Here is a 24311-nt window from a genome sequence, read left to right on the forward strand (position 1 = left end):
CCCCTTCTCCCCCAGCTCTGCCGGAAGGGGCCCCCAGCTGCCAGGGCTAAATACCTGGGTTCACAGTCCCCTGCCCTCACTCCTTCATGCTGCCTGCTGTGGACTTGGGCAGGCATGGGGCTGGCTGTGCACACTCCCCAGATCTGTGCTGTAGGCTCGGGCTCCCACCCTGCTGCCCTGACCCAGGGCCTCCACAGCCTGGCAGGTGCAACCTGGTGTGGCAAGGAACAGCAGGGCCACACAGAGAAGCTGCCTGCTAGTGCCAGCTCTGTGCTGCCCTGGTGACGTGCCCCCTGTGCATGACTGCTTTGAGGGGCACAAACCCCATGCCACTGCCCTCACTGCAGCCATGTGCACAGAGGGGCGCATCACCAGGGCAGTGCAGAGTTTGCAGTGGCAGGCAGCTTCTCCATGCGACTCTGTTGTTCCCTGACATGCCAGGTTATACCCACTGGGCTGCAGAGGCCCCAGGGAGGGCAGAGGGTAGGAGCCTGTGTCCACAGCAGGCAGCCCACGACTGCCCCACACACAGATCTGGGGGGTGCGGGTCCCCCTGCCACCTGAGGAGCAAATTGCAAAACTGCAAAATCTGCGGGTTTTTCCAAGTAAATGAGAAATCTGGTTTTGCCTCTGGTAAAATCCACTGTTTACTCTGTTTTTTCCGTGGGAAACGGAAAACCCAATCCCTGATGATAAATCAAAGCTAAAGTAGAAATGGAAATCAAATCAAGTGTGCATGATAAAGCTCAACAGAGGATTCAAAGCTTACATATAAAAATAATGCACAAAACTATATAAACTAATGGAAGACTCATGGGTCAGAAGAGAAGTGGGCAGAAAATAAGGCATTATAGAACAGACTGAATAGATAATAGATTAGAACAACATGTTACCCAGAATTAGTGGTTAGAAAGGTAGGACATCTGAGCATAGACATCTACCTGTCAAACAGGGTAACAATAAACGTGTAGGTATCAAAGGATTGATCTCTTTGTGTGCTACCAGGAAATCTACTAAAATCCCAAGAAGAAATAGCACAGTCTGCTTACAACCACAAGACGCACTGTAAAATTTTAAAATGGCAGTTTCTTTCAGATATCCAGATATAACTTGTGGAGATAAAAATCTTATCTGAAAGGAAAACTACCATAGAATCCCTGTGGGTAGAAATTCCATACTTGGATAAAAAAGAATATAATATTAAGTTTGTAGGAAACTGAAGCTGATTATGAAATACTGAGGGAGATTGGTGGGGGGGATGTTAGGGAAGCTGCTAGAATGGGGCAAGCAATAATAATAGGCGACTTCAACTATTCTCACATAGACTGGATAAACACCTCATCAGGGCAAGATATGGAGATAACAATTCTGGATATGATAAATGACCGCTTTCTAGAACAACTTATCTGGGAACCCACAAGGGCAGAAGCAATTTTAGATCTAAAAACACACAGGACCTGTTCAAGAGGTATGGTGAGTCTCTCTGTAATAGCAACCTGAACATCACTGCATTCAACATTCTAGCAGGGGGGAGCAAACCAAAAACAGTCCACCACACCGATTTATAACTTTAGGAAGGAAAATTACACAGAAATTAAGAAATTAGTTAGAAATAAGTTAAAAGGATCAGTCAAAAATGTACAAGGCCTTCAGGCAGATTGGAAGCTGTTTAAAAATACCATTTAGAGGATTAGTAAAAGCATACACCAAACATCAAAGGGTGTACCAAGCAGACCAGTAAAACCACTGCATGCTTTAATAGCAGAATTAAGGAAGCCATTTGAGGCAAAAAGGCATCCTTGAAAAAATGGAAGGTGTGCCCAAATGAGAGAAACTGGAAAGCTCACAAACTCTGGCAGGTCAAGCTTAAAAGTGAAATAAGGCAGGCCAAAAAAGAATTTGAGGACAGGCTGTCTAAGTGGGAAGCCAGCTAGAGAATCAGTGGAACAGTTAGATGACAAGGGTATAAAAGGTACACTTAGGGATGATAAGGCCATAGCAAAAAAGCTAAACAAATTCTTTGCATAGGTGTTTACTGCAAAAGATAGTGGGAAAATCTCGATGCCAGATCAATCCAATCCTTCCTGGTAGATACTTCTGACTAGATGGACCACACTGAAGTGGTAACAAAAGACATTTAAGCACCGATTGGTAAATTAAGTACTAGTAAGTCACCAGGCCCAGATGGCATTACCTGAGAGTTCTGAAGGAATTCATAGTTGAGATTGCAGAACAATTGCCAATAATATATAACCTATTGTTAGAAATGGCCTCTGTGCTAGAGGGCTGGTGGGCTGCCAACATAATGCCAGTCTTCAAAAAGGGCTCCTCAGGTGATTCTGGGAACTACAGACCACTGAGTCTAACTCCATTCCTTGCAAGTGGGTAGAAATAAAAAATAAAATCAGTAGTTGCATGCATAAACATGATCTGCAGAGTCAGCATGGTTTTTGTAAATGGAAATCCTGCCTCTCCCACATGCTGAAGTTCTCTGAGGGTGTCAACAATCATGTGGACAAGGGGATCCTGCTGACATAATATAGTTGGGCTGTCAAACACATTTTGACAAGGTCCCTTAGCAAAGACTTAAAAAAACCCCTGTGTTGCCACAGGGTTGGAAGGAAGCTTTTTTGTGGACTGAGAACTGGTTAAAAGGTAGGAATCAAAGGGTAGAGCTAATTGTCAGTTTTCAGGTTGGAGGGAGGTCAAAAAAGGTAATCTGCAAGGATCTGTGCTGGGACCATTCTTTTTCACCATTTTCGTCAAAGACCTGGACATGTGGGTGTACTGTGAAATCTCCAAGTTTGCAAATGATACCAAGTCCCAAGCTGCAGAAAGATTTGACTAAACTGAGTGGGCAAAAAAAAAGATGAACTTCAGCGTTGTTAAGTGCAAGATGACCTCAATTATATGTACATAGTGCTGGGTTCTGAACTAGCTCAGGAAAAGTCTCAGGAAAGAGACCTTGGAGTCACTGTAGATAGTTCTCTAAACATGATATCTCAATGTACAGTGGAAACCAAAAAAGCCAATAAAATGTTTGGCACCATTAAGAAGGGAATAGAAAACAAAACAGAGAATATCAGCATGCCATTATACAAATCCATGGTGTGCCCATATCTTCGGTGCTGTGTGCAGTTCTGGCCTCTGCATCTCAAAAAGGCTGTAGTAGAATTGGAAAAGGTGCAACCAAAATCACTGGGGTATGGAGCAGCTGCCATACCAAGAGAGGCCACAATGGGTAGGGCTCTCCAGTTTGGAAAGGAGAAGGCTGAAGGGGGGTATAATAGAGGTCTATAAAATAATGAAGGGTGTGGACCAAGTGAACAAGAGCTGTTCACCAAATGACAGAATATGAGAAGTGGGGTGCACCCACTGAAATTAGTAGGAGAAAGGTTACAAACTAACGAGAGGAAGTACTTGCTTACACAACACAGTTAACTTATAGAATTCATTGCCACAGGAGGTGATAGAGGCAGGCAGCACAGCCAGTTTCAAAAAGGGACTAGAGAAATCATGGATGATAGATCTATTAATAGCTTTTGAACAGAATGGTTAGAGATGTTTCCTCTGGCATCTCTAACTCAATAATGGTGGATGTCAGGGAAGATAATGGATAGGGGGTAGACCACTTCAGGTCTATTTGGTTCAATGCTTTAGCATCCACTCCTGCACCTGTCAAAGAGGCTAGATGGAAAGTTGGTTTGACCCAGTATGGCACTTGTTATGTTCTTAACTTAACCTGATGATGCAAAGATGAAACTGTAATTAGACAGGTTGCAGATGATGATTTAAGGCAAAACTACAGATTTAAGCTTCTTCAAAATACAAGTGTAAACCAGTGATAAAACTTAATTGGAGAAGAAACATTGGCAGTCAGCATGTTGTCTGCCCCCCACCACCATGCTCCCCTGCTTTTCAAGTGTTCAAGTGATAGGTTTTATAATGAAGTCCAATATATTATTATAAACAGAAAGAAATAATTCTTCCCCCACAACTGGGGTATCAAGTCTTAGCACCCTTGGCCAAGTGCCTGACCTCCCCAGAGACACTTAAAATAGTTGTTCTCCTACATCTCACCCTGAATACCTGTGTAAAGGAATGAAGCTGAGGTGAATGCAGTGTTGGTGCATGGTGTTGGTGCATGGTGAATGCAGTGTTCGTGAATGCAGGATTTGATAACGCCCTGTATGTTGTAATCCAGGGGTCATTTGTGCACACTGAAACATAGAAGATCAAGTAGAAATAACTTTTTTAGTAACACAACCTAGAATAGAAGCAAAATTCTTAATAAAAGAGGAGTTTAGGAATAGTTGAACAAGTAGTATTATTGGTTTCCTAATGCTGACACAGCAAAACTGTTAGTCAAAACTGAAGAATGTGAGCTGAGTAATGTGGGAAGATAAGGAAAGAGTGCATGGAGAACAGATCAGCATAAAGTGTTCCTCTAAGTCTTGCTACTTTAATAAAATCAAAGTAGCAAGCTCATTTGGTTTATATAGTGGAACTAAACAAAAGGACTTGGAAGAGGTTGTTTTAAGTTATTATCTGAAGTTTCAGAAACTCTCCAAAAGTTAAGAATGTGCAAATAAATCCAAGTAGCATTCAGTTGTAGCTGAGGGGGCATAAACTAACTTTCATGTCAGTATATAAGTTTATATGAAGTATGTTTGAGGGAGTTGGATCTGGATTATAATCAGTCCCATTCAGAATTAAAAAAAAAAAGCAGTGCCATTCAAAATAAAGGTAAGGTTGAGAAGAGGAAGGGAAGTCTGACAATTCATAAGAACCATCTTGTCCAGTATATTTTGGAGAAAACGATTCCAAATGAGAAGCACTGCATTGATATCAATAGAAATGTGTAAATCAAAAAAAGCTCTAGGCTTTCATGGCTTCTGTCTTAATATGTTGACTGTTTCATTTGAGTACTTTGTTGTTGTCTCTAATCTTTATTTTTCTTATGATTTGTCCCTTGGTATTCAGTGGGGAGAGCTCTGGACACAGAGCAATTTTCTTTTCATTAAGTAAAACAGTAACAATATGAATAATATTGTCATTTCGATTTAAAGAAATTGGCACTGGAGCTGCAGTCTTGAAAAAGGAGTTATAGACTAAATCAAATTATGGCCTGAAAATGGAAGACTGCTTTGTGAAAAGAAAACAACAGGGCACCACTAGTTGTGACAGTATCCAGCTGAGTGTGTTGCTGTGGTAACCAGTTGCTTCAAGTCAAATGAATCTAGTATCTTGTTAAAAGTCAAAACAGTAGGAGGAGAATGCTGATCAAAAATGCATAATAAAATACTCAAGGATCACAAGATACAAGTGGCAAAGTCATTCTGAAGTCACTCTGTCAAATTTGTACCTGTAAATACGAGGTTAAGTGGGGCTAGTGGAAGATGGGACGGGTAGGACAGTAGACGACAGGCTTTCAGAAATGCAAGGAAAATAACATGGTACTCCCTGTATGTTAAAGTACCCGTATTGGACTAAAGGAATAACCTGAACAGTTAGCCAGATGTAAGGATCAGGCCACCCATGACTAAAATGATGTCAGGAACTAATAATGACTTCAACCAACCAAGCTAAAAAAATCATAGTTAAGGCAGATCTTACTCTGTCCAAGGTTCTAACTATAATACATGTTGGTACAGTCTCAGAGTAGCACCCTCTACATTCAGATACAAGACGTTAGTTATTTCAAGGTGCACAGTTTTCTTGCATCATTCACAGAGGTTCTTTTTATTTTTCATGATCATTTCTTTAAAAATAAAGTTTAAGAACTTCAATTTTCTCCAGTTTTCAAATCCAAAACGCTTCCTCCAACAATTATATACAATAACTTTACTTACAAAGCATTTCCTTTCCCACAGGGAGGTACTTGAGTTGCTGCAAATACCTTCTAATATAGTAGCACACTGTACGTATGTATATGTGTGTGTCTGCTTGTATTTTTATTCGGAACAGTCTGTATTTGTTTGATAAATGAACAATAATCTCCTCCAAAAAATTGTAATGAATAGACAGAGTAAATAACAGTTTTACAGATTTTCATGTTCTCATATAATTAAAGTCTTTATATTTTAAATATCTGTAGCATTGTAAATTATGACTTGATTGTTACCAAATACTTAAGAACATATTTAACTCTTTTTGAAATAAAAGAAATTGAAAATCCATGAGGGAATGGTTCTGCTTATTGGGAGCTTTGCCATGGAATTCATATTAAATTAGATGAGCCCTGAGGTGGAATGCTAATCAGAAAAAAAATCCTTTATTTTTAACTTCCTGAGCTGTGTGCAACTTGACTACATGAGGATCTTCTGGTATCTGCACTTCGACTCTACCTGCTTTTTTAAAGAGGTCCATTGTTGCACTTTGCTGTGGTTACTAAGGAGACCAGTCTTTTCTAGGGATAGATCCTCCAGTAGGAAATCTTCTCCTCATCATTGAAAAACTGATACAGCCACCTGGACACTATCCCACTTTCTACACGGTCTGTCTTCTGATGGCACAATTATTAGTGTGTTAAAGGGGAACAGAGTGGGGCTGGTTTGGAAGTAAACCTTTTCTTAGTGGATTTTCATTTTATTTTGACATCTTTAATTGGGAAAACCAATTCAGAAAAGCACTATAGTGATTAAACTATGAAACTATGAATTTTTTTAAACTGCACAATTTAAAATATTTAAAATCTCTAAACAGGATAAACAGCAATTTTAAAGATGTTGCTACTTTCTCTATTCATCTGCATTTTATGAGGTTTTCCAACAGGATCAGGGGGAGTTCTGTGCCCAGTCCTGCAAAATGCAAGAAAAGTAGCTCACAAGCTTGTAGAATCAGGACTAAACTTTATAACTGTGTTTAGCAGAAGGGAACTACTTCCCTACACAGAAGTCAAAGAATAGATTTCTTTGTCTTTGACTAATTGGCCTAGCATTTATTTTAAAAACAGAGACTGTAGAGAAAATGTTACTGTAGTGGCCATAAGGTAACAATTTTCTAAATTGTTCCCTATGGGTACAAACAGAAATTAAATTTGAAAGTTTTGGGGGAAAAGGATTATTTAAAGTAATGTTTTAAAAATATATTTGTGTATCCATTTTAAATTACTCAGTCTCAAACAATAAACAGTTGTTTTATACAATGCAATATTTTGAAACAAATAGCTAACAAAATGTCATCAGGAAGAAATGCATATAGTTCTGGTCTTGTATGTCTTTTTTGCTGTTTAGGTTTAGTTTATCTGGAACATGCCTTGTGCCTTAGGAGCAGTGACAAAGTTTAAGAATTTTGCCATTGCTTTACTTAAACAGTTACTTACTTTAAGTAAGGACCTTAAGAACACAAGTTACCTGAGGCATAGAAGTCAGCTATAAACGTGACAGAAAAATAATAAGAAGTTAATTAAAAGTACAATCAGTATCTTGTAGAGGTAGATTCAGGCTGGATGCAGATTCTAACAGAGCAATGCAGATCAAGAAAAGGCGGTAAAACCTCATTAAATTCTAGCTTTGTTCCTAGGTTTTATATCGGGGTGGGAAAATGCGGCCCGGGGGCTGGATGAAGCCACCCAGGCCATTCTATCTGGCCCAAAGGGCTCCTAAAAAATTTAGAAAATTAATATTTATCTGCCCCTAGCTGCCTGTCATCCGGCCCTTGATGGCTTGCCCTCTGCCCAAAATAATTGCCTGCCCCTGTCCTATATGCCAGGGTGACGGGTGAATTACAGATTCATAGATTGTAAGGTTGGAAGGGACCTTGGAAGATCATTGGGTCCATCCCCCTGTACCAAGCAGGAAAGATAACTGGGGGTCAGGTGACCCCAGCAAGGTGACTGTCCAGTCTCCTCTTGAAGATTACCAAGGTAGGTGATTGCACTACCTCTGGAGGGAGCTTATTCCACAGTCTTGACACCCTGACTATGAAGAAGTTTTTCCTAATGTTGATCCTGAACTTTCAAGAGTTTGTGGCCATTACTCTTAGTTTTCCCCTTGGGTGCCCTGGTGAACAGTTGCTCACCGAGCCCTTGATGTACTCCCCTAGTGTAGTGGTAAGCTGCTACCAGGTCTCCTCTGAGCCTTCTTTACTTCAGGCTGCAGCGTCTCAGGTCCCTCAGCCTTTCCTTGTATGGCTTGCTGCGTAAGACTCTGATCATATGGGTGGATCTTCTTTGGACTCTCTCGAGCTTGTCCATGTCCTTGTTAAAGTGTGGTGTCTAGAACTGGACACAGTACTCCAGCTGCGGTCTCACCAGTGCCGAGTAGAGTGAAAGAATCACCTCCTTGGTTTTGATGGAGATGTGCCCATTAATTCATTCCAGAGTATTGTTTGCCCTACTGGCTACAGCATCGCACTGCTGGCTCATATTCATCCTGTGGCCTATTATTACCCCTAGGCCCCTTTCTTTCATGGTGCTAATCAGTTTGGTGCCACCAAGCCTGTAGGTATGTTGGGGGTTGCTTGTCCCGAGGTGGAGCACTTTAAATTTCTTGACGTTGAACTTCATCAGATTCTGATCCACCCAACTTGCTAACCTGTCTAGGTCCGCCTGTATCTGTAGCCTATCTTCAAGTGTGACCACACTCTCCCATAACTTGGTGTCTTCTGCAAAACTGGCCAGTGAGCTCTTCACCCCCACATACAAATTGTTAATAAAGATGTTGAAAAGTACTGGACCAAGCACTGACCCCTGTGGGACACTGCTGCCCACTTCTCACCAGGACAACACAGATCCATTTTCTATGAGAGTCTGGATCCTATCCTGCAGCCAGTTTCTTACCCACCTGACTGTCTCGGAGTTAAGCCCACAATCCTCCAATTTTCTCTTGAGGACATTGTGGAATAGTAGGTCCAAAGGCCTTTTGGAAGTCTAAGTATACAAGGTCAACCTGCTTTCTTGTGTCCAGGTGGCAAGTTACCTGGTCATAGAAGGAGATGAGGTTGGTAAGGCAAGACCTGACTGTGATGTGACAAAGCCATGCTGGCTATCACTCAGAATCTTACCTTCTGCAAGCTTATCGCAGATAGACTCCTTGATGAACTTTTCTAGGATTTTCCCTAGGATGGAAATGGGCCTCTAGTATATAATGGGCCAATAATATATAATGGATGACCAGATCACTGTGAATCTCATAATTTCAGCTGATGGGCCGATAGTATATAATGGATGACTAGATCACTGTGAATCACGTATTTTCAGCTGAATTTTTCTTCTTCCAGAAACAATTTTTCTTCTTCCTGAAATCTGCTGTGGAAATTTGACACGACATATCTTTAAATTATGTTTCTCTACTGTAGTTACTATTAGGTGGTGCACTCATTTTTCTACACATCGTAAATTTTTCAGTAACTTTCTAGCCTAATTTTCTGACTTGGACACTTAAGGCACTTTTACACGTGCTCCGATGTGTTCTGATTAAAATTAATCAGAGCAGATTCGATTAACTGAATTTACTGGAGTGTTCTAATCAGAATGCTCCAGCCTGCTTCAGTGTCTCATGTATTCAGCATCCCCACATTTCAAAAGGTGGTGGGGGTGCTTTAATTAAAGCTTTCTCGTTAAAGCACCCGCACCACCATTTTGATGCTGAATACACCAGACACTGTGAGCATTTTAATCAGAACGGCTCCAAAAGCTGCTCCAAAAGGCCCCCTCCCTGGAGCACATGTATAAGTGCCATTAGTTTCACATTTCAGTGCTCCAGTTGACACTACAGTATCCACTGGCTCTGGATCTGTACTTCAGAATGAGCCACCCTCTTCTGCTTGGACATAAACGTAGTGAGTAGCAGAGAAGAGGTAATTTTTGTTGTTGAAGAATCATGATGAACTTACAGATATAAGCAACTGAGTACTGTGTTGTATATTGTGTGTTGTGGTGGTGGTGAGTATAAATGCATTTAATGATAAAAAAAAAGTCCTACATGTGAATCCAGTCCTTCAAATAGGGTTCTTTTGCAGTCATCCATGTTTGAAAATTGAGTTGATATCTTACACACATTTGTCATATATACAATATATATTTTGTGTTATATATATACAAAAACCTGTCCCTGTTGAAGTTTACAGGAACACTCCCATGGCGCTTCTGTATACCTTTGTGAAATCTCGGCATGTATAACTAATTCTACAGTAGCCAAAGTCCTGATCTTTTGAGGTGAAACTCTATATCCTTGTGAAAGCCCTATTACCCACTAAGTCATCTGGGTTTTTCACAAGAACAGGGATCAGTCACTTAATCTGCTTGTAAATCAAGGCTTTAGTCTCTTCACCTTTAGTCTTGTCACCCACCAAGTGACACTACTAATTGTCAATTGACAATAATCAATTGACAATACTAATTGAGTATTATCACCTGCCAAATGATAATACTAATTCACAAAAATCTGTGCTTCTGAGGATATTAATTCAACAAAATATTATCTTTATTTCAAGCACTATTTAAAATAAAATATTAGGTCAGTGCTTAAACTGTTCACTCAGGTTGCCTTTTATTCAAGGCCCAGTGTAGTAGCACCATCACACTCCTTTTGAAATGTAGGTTCAGCCTAATGAAACATGCAAGTAGAATTAATGCTAAGTATCATAACCAGATTACCAGTGAGCTTGTCCTTTATCTGAATGTTATCTATGTTTGTTTATTGTTTAGATTTATATCCCACCCTATGCAGATGCCCAGAGCAGCTCTACCCTTGTGTTCTTCCCATTCTCAGGAGACACATGAGGGCTTTTTAGGCACTACATGAACAGATCCAGCAAACAAGAAGCATATAGTGTTCTTTATTCATACAGCAAACAAAACAAAGTGACACCCTCCTCCCCACTCCTTAAATATAAAACAAAGCAAAACACCCTCACATTCTCCATTCTTGAGTCCTTGTTACTAAGTGGTGTGATCATTTTCCCTGCTTCACAAAAAGTGGTAAGAAAAACCCACTTTTGTCTTTTTTATGATAAAGAGTATTGTCCAAGTTTTCAGACTCTAAAAATATTTAACACCCACATGAGCAAAATGGACTTAAAAAGGTATTGCTAGCCTTCTTAAAAACACCAGGCCAAAACAAATCTTGTTACTTTTGTAATTTGGTCACTTCATGCAAGGCTTGGGCCACTTTATGCAAGGCCTTGGGTAACTTTATGCAAGGCTTGGGCCTTGCACAACTTTCACCAGAATTATTAAAAGGTTTGGATCATAGAACCCAGGGTAAATTATAGTGTGTGTCATGAAGTTCACAGATACACAGAAGTTTAGGGCTGGAAGGGACCTCATGAGATCATTGGGTTCAGCATGATTATTTAAATAAGAAAACTTTGAGGCCTTGAGGAATACAGTGAAATGTTCTTGAGAAAGGTAACCCACATGATCTTCAGTTTAGTTTTACATTTGTTGCCAGGATTAGAAAGGTCGGCAGTATTTCTGGTATTTGTGTGGAATTCTTCTGTACTTGCTCATGCACCAGGTAATGGAGAGTGGCCGTGGGCAGCGTGTTGGCTGCAGCAGAAAGATTGTCTTGTGCAGACTGTGCTTTGCTAATCAGATGCATACACTGTCCCGGGAATGTTAAGCAGCAGTACTGTAAGCAGGGGTAAAATCTGAGCGCTTGAGTATATTGTGCATTTAACCTTCAGCCTAACCTTGCAGTCTGCTCTTGGCTGTCCCTTGGACAAGCTTTTAAAATCTGCATTTGCTCATTATCAAAGCAGACAGCCCATGGAAACAGCAGCGTGCGCGTGTCACATTTACACTACGGTTCAGAGGTTATAATGTTTTACATGTAAGCTGGAATATACCACCACTCGCTGCGAGGGGATATTTTTATTCAGACTCCTCTTTCCTCTTCATTTCTCTGTGCCTTCCAAGTCAACCCAGTGCTGCTCAGCCTCTTGATCTATTTTGTTTGGGCGGGGGGGAGGTCTGTACCTCGTGTTTCACCAAGGGAAAATGCTGCAGTAGCACGACGAGCTTTGTTTTTCCCTTCGCACTCTCTCGGCTCGGCAAGCCCGCCCAGCAAAGCTTCCTGGTGGGGTTTGCTGGCGGGGGAGGGGCAGCGCAGGCAGCGGCGGAAACCAGCCGGGGAGATAAGAGTCCGCCCGGCCCCGCGCAGCAGTCTTCGCACTGCAGGGACGGAGCGGTGGCTGTCAGCATGCCTCTGTGACAAGGGACTGGCACGCTCCATTCTCAATCTTTGTCATCTTGTCATAATGAATCCCACAATGCCTTGGGCAATCTGTCCACAGTCTGGTTGTCTCTGAAAAAAAAAATGTGAGAGGTAAGTTTCCGTTTTCACAATATTTTTCATACGGTCCTTGCCCCCTCCCCCCTCCCTTCCCCCCCCTTTTCTTTCTTTCTTTGCAAAATGTAGATGGCTGAATGAGGAAGTGAGATTGGGCTTTCACTGGCTTTCAGTTTGTGTGGCAGGGGCTGGGTTACCGCAGGTTCTGGTTTCATATCTCGCACCATCTCGGGCAGAGAAGAAAGCAGAAGGTCGCAGCTGCAGTTGCGGGGCGAGCAGCTCTTCCTGCCGCGGCTCTGCAGGGCGGCGCAGGCTCGCAGCCCGCGGCCGGCCGGGAGACAAAGCGTGCGAGAGCCGGCAAGAGAGGGGCCGGGGAGAAAGAAACAGGTGTCTAGACACTGTTATCACTTCGTGACCTTTGGGTGAAGGGGATGCAGCAGCGCAGGGCGGCCGGCGCGCGACGCTTTCTTGGGAGAGAAACTGGTTATTTCTCCTTCGTCTGCCAGCGCGCCTGGCTTTCAGATGGGCCAGATCTGTTCACTGAGAGGTTAATTCTCTGCCTACTGCACATAAATTACTCATGACATGTTTAGCCTTGTTCCCTTATATGGAGAGTGCTGTATTTTAGTACAGTCTGCCTTCGCCAAGTTTGCAGGGTGGAGGACACCCCGCAGAAGAGGCGCTTTTTTATTTTTTCCTCTGTTTTGCAGTGCGTCACTCAAACTGTAGGAAAGGGAGGGCAAGTCCAGAAGCAGCTAAAGTTTGATTTGCATATTGCTTTTCCTTCAGTCTGGAAGAAACGCAAACAACAAAACCCCCTGTTTTGAATTTGGTTTTCATTCAAAGCAGGAAATATGGCTTGCTTTCCTTTAATGGGCTGGAATTTGTCAAGGGTGGCAGTCCGTCAGGAGGAAATATTTTGATTCGAGACTGTCACAGTAGCAGCCTAACACATGATTCAGTTGTTTTTTGGTGCCTCTCAAGTAATTTATCTTCATTTGGGCAGAGCTAATGTCATGTAACTAACTCATTCCCTGGACCTGTCAAATCCGACAGGAAATAAAGGTGCTTTTTAAATAGTGAGTTCAACATTTACATATTTTGGCTTGCTGTGTCAGAATTAAAAGATAGGCGCCACTAAAAAGTTCAGTAACAGGTGTGTATTTGTATGGGGGATACATAGAAATATGCATTATATATTCACACTAGTATACAAATACAAAAATATGTACGCATATTTATAATGCATGTGTACATGGTATATATCACATTATTTACATGTCTTGGTCCTATGTAACATAGTACAGACATATAATGTGCATGCATATGTATGCATTCATAAGATTCTGACATTCTTTTGAAAATTAACTAATTGGCATGGTTAAAAATAACAAAAAACTCTTAGACCTATCTAAGTTATTTTTAGCCTAATAGCTATCTTTGTGCTAGTATTGAGTAGGTTGCCCACACAGTGGATGAAGAAGTATCAGTTGACATCATCATGATTTTCAGTTAAATAAACTCTGACATCTTTTAAGGGGCTAATAAGGAAATTATTCCATCATTGCATGGGAGGTAAAGCACTGTCCTAGATTAGAGGCCAGCTAGGAGACCAAAAAAACCCAGCAACAAACAAACTAAGAAGCAAGAAAGCAAATAATTAAACGAAATGTTCAGTTTTTAATGTAGAAAAAAATAAAGAGTTGGTAGTTTTAAGGTCAAGTGCCAGGATTATTTCTCTATAAATGTATGGTCTTGAAAAGATAGGAAAAAGTAAAGAAAAAATACTGCTGATGACAGAACTATTTTGAGTAGCGACAACAGAAGAACTCTGGGATGACTTACGAGTAAATCCAAGAGAATGGGCAACCTGGCAGTGTAAAAGTCTATGTTGGCAGATGCACATTACAATAAATAATTTGGAGAATTTACACACTTGATGAGGTTCTGTTCTTGGGAAAAGGCTTTGAATTAAAACCTTTTTAGTATACACAATTCTAAAAAATCAATATTAAGCTATATGATAATACACTATGGGTGCATCTACACACCCTCTTTTGGCAACTTGCTACAGTCCCATACTTCCTTTTGGAAATATTAAGCACAGAGCAGTACAGGTGGCTACTGCACTGTGTGTGTGGTGCACAGATAGATTTTGCCACTGCATTACCATAGCAGTGCACTATACCTGGGGAGTACACTGCTACAGTGATGTAGCTGGCGATTACGTGTAGACACATGTGATCGCTACTTCACTGTAGCACGTGGTATGGCAATGTAGTGAGTTGCTACGTTGCCATAGGGTGACGTATAGGTGCATTCTATGGATAGCTCTTTAGGGCTGTCCTGGCAAAGTATTTAAGGTATCTTGCAAGAATTGCAGAGGTACATCTTAGATCTTTATGCCATATTTGTGCTGAAGGCTTCTTCCATATGACCTAGCTGTCAGTATGATCTTCTCAAGTGGAGAGGGGCTAGACCTGATGATCTTGTAAGGTCCCTTCCAGCCCCCAACACCTATGAATCCTTTGGGCAGGAGAGGCAAAGCCACATATCACTGCACTTATCACTCCCTTGTGTACCATTGGTAAAGCAACTGATGTGTCTCAGTCATGCTAGTCCAGTTGGTTGCTGGACTTACTTGGACCTTTGACCACATGAAAGTTTTCTTTAGATGCATTATTTTTTATCCATCATTTAATAGGGGTATACAAAATAATGGAATTGTTGATACAGAGCAGGCAAATTGAGTTTATCTTGACTAGTAACACAAGACCAGGATATTCAGTGAAATTAAAAACACATTTAAAACTGATAAGAGGAAAATGCTTTTACACAATTCATAATTAGCCCATGGAACTTTTGGCAGGGTGTAAGTGAAACCAAGAGTCTAAATTGACTCAGAAAAGGATTGTACATTTCTGTGGGTAATGAGGACGTACACAGTTACTTGCGATACATAGATTTGATGTTTTTTAGATGGGGCAAAAGCCTTTGTGGGTGGAGGATGTAGGCAACTTTTACTTTATGGAGACTAGGAAGAAAACATCTTTAATGAGCTGGTTATGCCTAATTTTTTTATAATGGGATTTCTTTGTATTTTCTACTTTGTATTGGTAGAAATGCCCAGTCCTAGGTTAGCTTGGTATGATACAGCTATATTCCTCTGTAGATAACGGTGCGTGCGTGTACATGCATGTGTGTGTGAAACTGTAAATTTAGAAATTAACTTTTTGCTCTTGCTGAAATCAGTGACAAACTTAAAAAGGATCAGCATGCTCCCTGAATTCAAATTACAAGTGAGAACATTGTTTCTCAATGTAATGTAATGTAACTATAAGTGTCTTTCTGAAACGCTCTAACCCATTGTATAAACTGAGCAGTTTCATTTCTATGACGGGTGAAATTTGTGTCTTAATTTCAGAAATTGGATAGATGTCATATTTGTCTCTACTCATAAAACAACATTATAAAATGAAACCAAACTTTTTCCAGTTAAATCGTATTTGCTATAGAATTCATTCTTAAAAATAGGTTAATCATGGAAAAGAAAATGACTAAACCCTTCTAAGAATTTTTTCATAGATTTGAAAAAATTATAAAGAAAACATGTATGTTCGTATAGTATGTCTACTGTGAATTAATAAAAAATTCTGTATACTCAAGCCAAATGACACCTAAAGTAAATGTTTTTGTGATTTTTTTTTATGGTAGGAACTGCAATAAGTTAAGCATTTTGCAGACAGAAAAACAGAAAACAAAACAATGCCTTTTTCCAAAGGAGATCTCAGGGTATGGAGAGATGAACAACTCATAAAAGGCAGGAGATTTGCTGCATCTCAGTTCCTTCAGAAGACCTGTTTCATGTGTCTACTCCTATTCCAGAGTAAATGGAACCTACACAGGGTCAGATTGTGAACTGATTTGTTTAATTGTCCATTAAAGTTGTCATTAGATTGACTTAATCTACCTGACAAAGAAGGGTCAAGAACAACTGAGTTCAGACTGATGGCTTGTGTCAAGAGGCAGGTATGTTGCGGGGAAGACAAGGGTATTACGTCAGAAATACTGGGGACTCCTAATCCAAAGGCAAGGGATAGGGCAGTTCAAAAGTTCTTCTCCGCAATATCAGCCTGAATGCTGTAGTTAACTGTGTTCAGTGGTCCCACTTGAGTGAACAGTAGTGAGAGAATCCCTGCCTTTTCTTTGCATTTTCCTGGATCCTCTTCATATAGAACTTCATAAGAGTGGTAGAGCTCAGCTATACTATGAGTGGGCAGTGTTCAGAAACATTCCTCTTGAAAGCCCTCCCCCACATACTAGAAAGACTGTAATTTAGAACCTTCTGTAGGCCATACCCTGTGGGGTAAATTTCATCTGATTTCCCCATCCCATCATATAGAAAATATTAATATGTTGTTATAAGTAAACACACGTATGACTAGTATACATTAAATATTATCACCCTACCTAAAGTAAAGATATAGGGGACAATGTTTGGTTCACCAGAAAAATGAAGTCCTAGCTTCTCCAGTATGTAGCTCAGTAGAAAGCCTCTGAACTGTGTATCCTATAATTGCAGAAATAATCGTAATCAGTATTTAGAATAACCATATTCAATTGCTCCCCTTAATCAAGGCCAAATAGTTCTTTACTGAGCCACTACAATCTACATACAATGCTACAAATTGCTTCTGTGCGAACGCATGTCAGTAAAGTTTAGGGGATCTTGCAGAATCCACTTCTCAGCAAAATGTTTGAACAGAAATCCAGTAAGTTATTATGTAACTTCATGAAGGAGGTCACCATTCCTTTACTTTACACAGTGCAGACAAATGATGCGAGAGAGAGCTCAAAAAGATTTAGAAGGGCATCATTCATATCTGAAGTGTGCTTATCACTTTTCTCCTTAGGGAGATGCACATGCACTATTGAGAGGGTTCAGAATTTATCCAAACCACTGTGTGGAAATTTCATTGGACCATTCTCAGTGTGTCTTAATTCTGAGTGATCTGTAAATGCTATTCCTTCCCATTTCCAGCTGAAGTTTGTATAGTAAAGTGTGTGTGTTTGTATGTGTATGTGTGTATGTGTGGGTTGTGTGCTACATTTGTGTATATGATAAATACACACACACACACACACACACACAGTTTACTGCACAAATTTCAGCTGAAGTTTGTACAGTAAAGTATGTGTGTGTGTGTGTATGGGGATGTGTGTGTACATACATACACACAAATACACTTCTCTATATATATAGATATAAGTTGTTTCAACCTTTTAAAATAATTCAGGTTTAATTTGGTTTTAGTTTTGTGCAAATGTTTTATTTAGTTTCTGCCCCTATTCTTATGTAAATTACAGATGCTCTGTACCTAAAAGTTCCCCTCGTCATTTTGCTTTTCAGCATTTGAGAGTGTCCAGTTCTGTTAGTGGCTTTCTAGCTATGGAAATTATCAAGGAAAAATATACAGTATACTTTGTCATTACTGGGTGTGTCTACATGTGTGCTTTAATGCACAGTAGCCTGTTTTACTGAGCATTAAAGCATCACGTAAAAAACCATGCAATTATGCTAATGCACAGTAAAATAGGTTACTCCACATTGAGCATCACTTTAAAAATGTACGTTTTCGGTACTGCACATTACATCAGCCTAATGTACATTTATTCAGTGCCTCACATTAGTAGTACTAAATTTAATGCACATTAATAAAAGTGTATTGATGCACATGTAGATGCGCCCACTGAGGTTTAGCAGTAAGCCTCAACCTACCTTTTATTCTTCTTGCAGTAGAGAGGCCAAAGGTTGAGAAATCAAGGAGGCTGAATTTCCGCCCCCCCCCACATTTGGCCCCTACAAAACAAGGATAACAACATTGACAGACATTCAAAGTCAGCTTGCACTACTTCTGTTTTTGTCATATATTCCCTGGGTAACTTGGCAGTGTTAGGCTGCTGGGTTGTTCATTTTGCATTCCTTTCATGAACACTCAAATTGCAGGGAAGGTCTTGCATACATGCACATCGTGTTATTCACTGGGAACCCATCCTTCAAGAATTCTTCATAGGAGATCTTTTCAGGCTTTGGAATTTAGATTGGATTAAATTATTGGTTTACCAATAGCAGTCTGCATTAATGCTTCTAGTGCATTGTAGACCCATAGATCCAAGTACTGTGCACTTATATGCACTGTAGACCCATAGGACTTAGATACTTTAAAAAATTAACTTGATCTAGAGAAGATTGGAAATCATGCTTGCTAAGTGAGTACTTCATGTTAGAGAATTGCTGAAGCAGCATTGACCTATGAGATTGCAAGTATGGGTGACTACCGTAAGAGTTTAGCTTTCCAGAAAAGAAAAGTCCATTGAATTGAAGGATGGGCAGTCCTTAATTTACTGTGCAGAATTGACTGAAATGATGAGGACACTGAAATAAATGTTTTCTTGCTTTCGGCGAGGGCATAGAAGCCAACATACAGGTTCTGTCCTCTATTTTTATTTGCTTACATAGGCTTCTTGAGTTCTGCTTCTTTGGATTTAATACTGAGGTGGCAATAACACAGGAAATTCCTGTAATTACGAGGATGAGCCTTAACACCTCTTGATGACCAGAATAGGGTATGATTGCTACCTAGGTACTCTATAAAAAAGCTACAACTATCATTCTCCTAAAAGAACTAAAATCAAGAGTCACATATATTGGTGTAAAAAAAGAACTTGTTGTAAATAGTCATTATCTTTAAAGGCTTAATATGTGTTTTCCTTTGCCTTGTATATATTTTAATGAAAATGGTATGAGAATTGCTTTAAAGAAATGTTCTTACTGTTAGCAAAGACCACAGCATTGTGATAAATCCAGGGCAAAGTCAAGTACTCCTTTCCATTATAGTGTTTTCTTTGTTTTCTGCCCACCCAGAATATGACTTTTATAACTATGTAATGCTTGTTAGAGAGCTAACTGAAACGATATCTACCAAGACGGTTTTGAGATTCGATGCAATTTTAATTTGTGTATTTTTACCCCTATTGTATCATATGCTTTAAGAACTATAGTGTAAGCTTGCGACCTCTTGCTCTTGTGAGTAAGGTCACAATAAAATTGTAATGATCCCATATGCACCTGGCTATTGTCAAAGCCCAAGCTATAGGAGTTGGATTGCAATATACTGAGGTGTTCAGATCTTGAATTTTCATATATTTAGCTTTTAAAGGTAATAATAACCCTTTCCTGGGTTACCAATGTTCAAATCCAGTACTATAGAGAAAAGTAGGATGAAGATAGAACTTCTCTGTACTTGAAGTAATTTAAAAAACTGGCCTCCACACTTTTTGCTCCAGAGGGATTACTTGCTTGGTACATGTATATTATAAAGTTGTTTTTCTGAGTAATTAAGCAAGAGAAGCAATATTTCTTTTTGCAGGGCTATGATTACATACCAGAAACATAAGTATGTGTTTGTTCTTTTATTGCCATCTTCAGTGACATTTAGAATCTGTTCTGCCATCAATATTCAAATGCAAGTCCCATTAGTGTCAATGAGTTTTGTGTGATTAGCAAAGAGAGAAGAACCCATTATATCTATATTTGGTTTATGGTGCAACTTTTAATGTATGTCTGGGTGATTAAAAAAGTCTCTAAATTCAAAAGGTGAGGATTTTGATTGATGGTATTTCACAATGGAATTCAGTGAATAATGAGTACTGGCTTTTATACTGGTGTCAAACTTTTCCTTTTATCATTTGTAAAATGCATACAGGCATCTCCTAAATCGAGCTTCTTTTGTTGTTGTTGTTTTTGTTTTGTAGGTTTTGTTTTTTTAAATAGCAAGTCAACTGACAAAACTCATTTTGAAATATGTGCCATCTCAGAGCTGGTAATGTTCTTTCTGGTCTTCTCCAAGGCAGTTCTGAATTTTTAATTTATATTCTGAAAAGAGGGCAGCTTGCTAGATCAGTATGTGAAATATAAAACAAACCCAAAGTTCAGGGTGCTAAGCAGGTGCAATTCTTATTAAAGTCAATACCCATTGGGCCAGTTGTGAATATTTTCTGTAAGTCCACATGGCTGTTTATCTGATTCTTTTTGTAAGAATTCAGGGTATACCTCATGATGAAATCCAGTTATATATCAAGAGAATTACTTTTCCACTGAGATCAATTATTTAAAAAATGTCTACATATGGTCTGTTACTATATCCCAAAATATTCCAATTAGCAAGCTCTGGAGGTATATTACATTATGATAACAGAAGATTGTACACTAGCATTGACTTTATATCAGAAAGCTGGAAGATCTGTATTTGTAATACATTGACAAAAAATAAAGGTCATAGTTTACAGCACATAAATGCAATAATTCACACGTGTGTGTGTATACACACACACACACACACACACACACACACACACACACACGGGGGGTGCTACACAGTATCAGTACATAAACTGCATTTAGAAAAACAACATTCTATTTTAAGTTGGGCATTTGCTTTCTGGTATTAATTCAAAGCATCATTAGCAATTTCATACCTGTCGCATTAGGAATTTGAGTAACTTCACTGTACCTTAAGATTAATTTGGGGCTTACCACAACAAAACCTGAGGAAGTAGGGACAAAGTGACCAAAAATGACTGAGGTTGTCAGGCTAAAGAGTAGACAGGGTTGTGACTTCCTTTCTCAAGTAAGTTTATTTTTAGGTAATCAGTCATGTGGAAGGGTACAGTTCCCCTGCCTCAGTCCTTTCACCTTTTATCTCCCCTGGTAGCCTTGCTTTGTAGGTACAGCTACAACACTGTAGTCACAAATGTGGAGAGAACTTCTAGAGAGCTAATGCTAGCTGAAGTAATGGTGTATCTATTAGGATATCTGAGCAGTCTTCTACAGATGATTCTCCCAAACCCCTGCACTTACCTCCTTGAAACTTGGCCGGCTTTGTGGCCTCCGCAGGGACCACCACCCCTGCACCTCAAGCAAAACTCGTGACACAGGTGACACTGTGTGTGTTAAGGCACAGAGGGGTGAAAGCTGCAGGTCTGCTAGCCCCTGCTGCAGCCATGAAACCTGCGAGCTGTCAAGGAGATAGATGCAGGGGTTCTGGGCTTTGGGACCTCTGCAGTTTTCACCCCCCTGTGGTGTAACACATGCATGTGACATGAGTTTGGCTTTCAAGAATTGGGGTGCAGTCCCCCAACCCCTGCACCTATCTTCTTGAAACTTCTTGAGGCTTCATGCTGTCAGCAGAGGCTACTGCCCCTGCAAGTTTCATCCAAATCAGAAAAAACAACAAAGTTATAGATATTTCATTGATTCCCAATTATACCCTATGGCTGCATCTCCAAAGCAGCTCTGAAGCTTTTCCAAAGCGGTTCGGAAGCTCCCAACTGCTATGGAAACCCTGAAGAAGGCAGTGTTTCGATTCAGATGTGCTGCTTCAGTGCCTGAAGCGTCTGAATCTTCTCCGGATCTGAAGCACGGTCCAAAGCCTTGCACAGCCCTAGTATGCATTTGAAAAGGTACCGACATTCAAGAAGCCCAAGGCGAAATTGGTCTAAATTGTGTAGTTTTCTGTAAGCAGCGTAGTTTACATTGGTAGTGAACAGAACACACATTCCCCCTTTGGTGGGAGGGGCAAATCTTAGACTGGGTTCAGCCATTTTTAAACCTGTCTGTGTGTGCTGAACTTCTGTTCTGTTACAGGTAGAGACCAGTTTCTCATCACTTATACTGTTAAAGAGTAATGTCTGTACCTGGCTTTGAAGCTAATCCAAATGTCTGTTTATCCATATCCAGAAGAGTTCAGCTTGGGTTCTGTTCCCTCTTCATAGTACCTGAGGGGAATTTTGTATCTTGGAATCTGATCCTTTGAGATTTGTAGGCGTGTGTGTGTGTGTGCATAATCTCCAGATTTGGCAAGTGACCTTAATAACAACATTTCTTTAGAATGTTACTCTGGGCTGCCCATAGTGCAAGAGCTGAAAATAATTTTGTATTTATAATGCAATTTCAATGCTGTAAAAAGAAATAAGTATTTTAAAGCCTAAAACCTACATTTGATATCATTTTACAATGGAAGAAATGCATTAATTCTGATAGCCCTCAGATGTTGCACTGGGTCCTTATATTAGTTTGTTAATGCATACAGGAAACTTGTTTCTTCACCTAGGTTTACAGACGGTTTCAGTTTCTGAATTTATTTAATATTTTAATAGTTTCATATTTTTTGTTGGCCGTGTTTGAATACTTTGTCTGTCATTCAAGGATTTTTTTTCAAATATGTTCCCATTATTAACATTATGTTTATAGTTAAGTTCTGATGAAAAGTGTGTCAGTTACTGTTGTAGTTTCATGCAATAAATATTTAACAGAACACATTGAATTTTTCTTTTTATCTTGCTATGCCACATTTTATATATCTTGTAGTAAGATGTTGTGTTTCCAAGATTTAGACTTCATGTTTTAGTAGATTAATAGGCTTAGCAGCACTGTTTGTTAAGCTTTGTAATGATAACAATGTAATAAGTCACAAGACAGTCATAGATCATCTGGTGAAACAAAATATGCATCGGAATGAATATTTTTCTATAAGGAAAATAAAATGTTATAAATAACATGCCTTGACTTCTCGAGCTGATCATGTATTCCGTTGGTCAGCACTGGTTGTACAGGAAGATTAACTGATTCAGAACATACTCTAGATGTATTTAATAAAGGGCAAAATCATTTCGTTAATCAAACATATGTGCAAGTTTGGTATAAGTAAGAATTATTGTGTCCAGCTGAGAGCAGAGTCTAGCCATCAAGTTTTTTAAAATTAGGACAGGTTTTGAAATTCATAAAGTCTGTCTGCATGGCCAGATCTTGATGTCTTGGTCTTAAGGCAAGCTCTTACTAGCCTCAGCATTATATTCTCGGCTTCAGTGTAAGTTAGTATGACTCCAAAAAGAATATAGTTCATTTTAGACTCTGTACCTAAGCCTGATCTCTATGAAGTTAATGGGAGCTTTTCCCTCTAAATTTGCAGCTCAGAGAATGAATGCAATTATGAGAGTAATCAGATATTGTAGGCTTGATCCTGCAACATTCTATCCGTTCTAGTCTCTCTAGCCAACGTGTGTGTGTCTGTGTGTGCGCGTGCGCGCGCGCGCGCATGCTGCGTAACGGTAATCATATGAATAGAGTTCTATTACTCACTCGTTTAAAGTTAATCAAAAGCTTAAGTGGCTAGCCAGAGTGCTCAGCACCTCACACATTCATGCCATAAAGTAGTTCATAATGATTTTCTATCTGAAACTAGCAAGATCCATGATATATCTACAGCTACGTAAAATACAGGCTACATGGTCGTCTTAGAACATAATGGGATTAAAGTGTCTGATGTCTCTGTTTCACAGTACAGAATTAAACTTCAGACTCTAGAATAGTTCAAACCCTACTCATCTCAAACCCTACTTGAATTAACTTTTAACACTGGATAAATCAATGAAGCCCTCATTGGTCTTATAAATGGATGATAGTTCAATTCCTGTATTAATTAGAATGAGTTTTATGGATTCTTTTATACAGGTCATTGGGCAAACAAATATAATTTTGTAGAAGTAGGCAAAATTTCACAAGGATCATGATATTATGTCCTGAGAGAATGTCTCTTCCCCTGAAAGCTGTGCATTCTAAGTTTCGAGTCCATTGTGTTTTTCAAATATCTTGCGTATTTTTCTTGTACTGCGTAGTTTTGTGTGTGTCTATACATTATAGATTAAAGGCTGAGCTAAGTTTTTCACATAAAGCAAGAAAATAAGCCGCTTTGTACAGATAAAATCTAGGGTTACATCCTTAAAATTATAGCTCTTGCTTTTTGAGTATAAAACAATTTTTGAGACTATACAATAATATCTGTTAATTATTTTGCAAGTTAACATTAATTAAAATGAGTTTTTAAGCTCATTTAGCTTTAGTTTTACAGACTTCTGTTTGTGCCTAAGGTTTTAATAATGGCATAAAGAAGGTCTTCAATTTCCAGTTCAGTTAAAACGTCTGTTTAGGCTAATTTTTAAAAAAATATTTAATTA

The 24311-nt window shown here is 39.5% G+C and overlaps 1 protein-coding gene across 14 annotated transcripts in view; it reads left to right on the forward strand.

Moving 5' to 3' along the window:
- Positions 1–24311, forward strand: part of MBNL1 (muscleblind like splicing regulator 1) — a 227492-nt gene that overhangs the window by 10703 nt on the left and 192478 nt on the right. For 3 of the 14 annotated variants that reach the window (XM_019503154.1, XM_019503156.1, XM_019503155.1), the window contains exon 1: positions 10830–12272. The exons of 2 other annotated variants lie outside the window; for them this stretch is intronic. The gene's annotated coding sequence lies outside the window, so the exon portion shown is untranslated. Of the gene's footprint in view, positions 1–10822; positions 12273–24311 lie in introns of those variants that run through there. 9 more of the 14 variants (XM_019503153.1, XM_019503163.1, XM_019503161.1 and 6 more) reach the window with 7 other exon arrangements.

Source organism: Gavialis gangeticus, unplaced genomic scaffold (genome assembly GCF_001723915.1).
Source record: "Gavialis gangeticus isolate Ggan-Ray unplaced genomic scaffold, GavGan_comp1, whole genome shotgun sequence".
Lineage (NCBI taxonomy): Eukaryota > Metazoa > Chordata > Crocodylia > Gavialidae > Gavialis > Gavialis gangeticus.